Source organism: Microcebus murinus, chromosome X (assembly GCF_040939455.1).
Source record: "Microcebus murinus isolate Inina chromosome X, M.murinus_Inina_mat1.0, whole genome shotgun sequence".
NCBI classification, from domain to species: domain Eukaryota; kingdom Metazoa; phylum Chordata; class Mammalia; order Primates; family Cheirogaleidae; genus Microcebus; species Microcebus murinus.
Window position 1 is genome coordinate 41,679,222 of NC_134136.1, and position 2,631 is coordinate 41,681,852.

A 2,631-nucleotide genomic window follows, 5' to 3' on the forward strand; every position below is an offset into this window, starting at 1 on the left:
TAATATATCACCTCTGACTGACATTGATGCTCTTTGCAAATAGTAAGTGAAAGTTAAGGGAGAAGGGTAAAATACCTGCCTGGAAATTAGAAAGATGCCCTAACACACATATACAGAGCCACTTAGCAAATAGTGGGAGAGATATTAGTTCTAACCATTTAGGGAGATCTGTGTGTAGTCATAGATAACCATGAAGCTAACTAAGCAGAGATTTCAGAGCCACACATGGCAAAAACAGAGACTTTACAGAGTAAGTCTAGGAAAGTCGCACAAAAAAACCACACAAACAACAACAACAAAGCAAAAGCAAACATCAAAAACAACAAAACCACAGAAGGGAGAAATGTGATTTATAGAATTGCTACATTGTTATTTAACATATGTAATTTTCAACAACAAAAAAAATTACAAGACATGCAAACAGAAAAATAAGGCTCATACACAGGAAAAAACAAACAGGATACATATAAACTGTCCTTGAGGAGGCCAGATGTTTTACTTACTAGGCAAAGACTTTTAAGTAAATGGCATCATTTGGAAACAATTAAAGAGAAGCATGAGAAGGGTAACTGATCAAAGAGAGAATATCAATAAATGAACCAAATTATAAACAATGAACCGAATAAAAATTATGAGTTAAAATTATAATAACTGAAATGAAAAATGCATTAAGGGGCTCAATATTAGATTGAACTCACAGGAGAACCAATGAACTTGAAGACAGATCAATAGAGATTATCCACACAGAGGAAGAGGAAAAATAAAGGATGAATAAAAATGAACAGAACCCCGAGAGAACTGGGGGACACCAGAAGGTATATCAACATGCACATAGTGGGAATAGAGAAAAGAAAGGATGCACAAAAAATATTTCAAGACCCCAAATTTATCAAATTTTATGGAAATCATCAATCTGTTTAATCAAGAAATTAACTAAAAGTATATATATGAGTGCTATCATCATGAAGGTGTGTTGGACTTTGTTAAATGTTTTTTCTACGTTTATTGACATGATCATGTGAGCTTTTTCCTTTTTAAAAAAATTTATGTTAAGATGATTAATTTTTAACATATTAAATCAAATGTGCATTTCTAGGATAAATTTCACTTTGTCATGGACTCTCTCTATTCTTACCAAGATATAGTAGATTTTTTGAATCAATGTTTTTTTTTTCACTTGTATGACGTTAAGACTGTTTCTATAGACTTGAAAAATAATTTTCAAAAGTTATGAATGTTTTGCTGGCAAAACAGACTGTGGAGCTCCTATGCACCACTTTTTCTCAATTGATTTTGACAAAAGGGAAAAGTAATTCAGTGTTCACAAAGAGTGTTGGAAAAATTGAACATCTATATACAAAAAAGTGAACCTCAATTTCTATTACATACTTTATATACAAATTAACTGAAAATGAATCATAGATATAATTATAAAACATAAAATTCTAAAACTTTTAAAAGATTATAGGAGGAAATCTTTATGACTTCTGGTTAGGTAGAGTTCTTAAATATGTTAGCAAAAGCATGATCCATTATAAAATGATAAATTTGGCTTTGTCAAAATTGACTGTGTTTCTCTGCAAAAAAGACACTTTTAAGAGATTGAATAGACAAGCTAGCACCTGGGAGAAAATATTTAGAAATCTCATATCCAACAAAGAACTTTTATCTGGAATATATAAATAATTCTCCATACTCAATGATCAGAAAGTAAACAAACTAATAAAAAAATGTGCATATGATTTTAACAGGTATTTCACTAAATAAGCTATATGGATGGCAAATAAGCACATGAAAAGATGTTCAACATAACTCGTCATCAAGGAAATGTGAATTAAATCCAAAAATGTGATATCATTACCCACTCATCAGAATGGAAAAAAAGTCTCAGAAAATATTTAATGCTTGTGAGGATGCAGAGCAACTGGAAGACTCAACCATTGCCGGTAGGGGTGTGAAATAGAGCAGCCACTCTGGAAAGTGATTTCTTGTAAACTTAAATGCACAATAACCAAATGACATAGAAATCTCACTCTAAGTATTTCCCTTGGAAAAGCGAAAATTTATATTTACGCAAAAGCTTGAACAAGTGTTGGTGAGAGTGTGAAGAATTTGAAACTCTCCTTACACTGATGGTAGGAATGTAAACGGGGGCAACCACTTTGCAAAACAGTAGGAGAGTTTCTCAAAAAGTTAAAGAATAATCATCTTACCCAGCAATCCACTCCTAGATATAAAACCAAGAAAAATGAAAATATGTTCATATAAAAACTTGTACGTGAATGCCCATAGTAGCTTTATACATAATCAGCAAACTAAAAACAGCCCAAATGTCCTTTCAGAAGTAAATAGAATGGTGAAACAAATGGCGGTGTAGCAATTAAAATGTTTGAACTATTTATCCATGAAACAGCATGTATGAATCTCAAAGACATTATGCTGAGTGCAAGAAGCCAGTTTCAAAGGGTTATATATCTTGTGTGAATCCATTTATATGACATTCTTGAAAAGGCAAAACTATAGGGACAGAAAGCAGATCAATGATTCCCGGGGTTTAAGGATGGGAAAAGGCTTTGACTACAAAGGGGCAGCATAAGGACATTTTTTGAGGTGATGGAGCTGTCTTGCGTA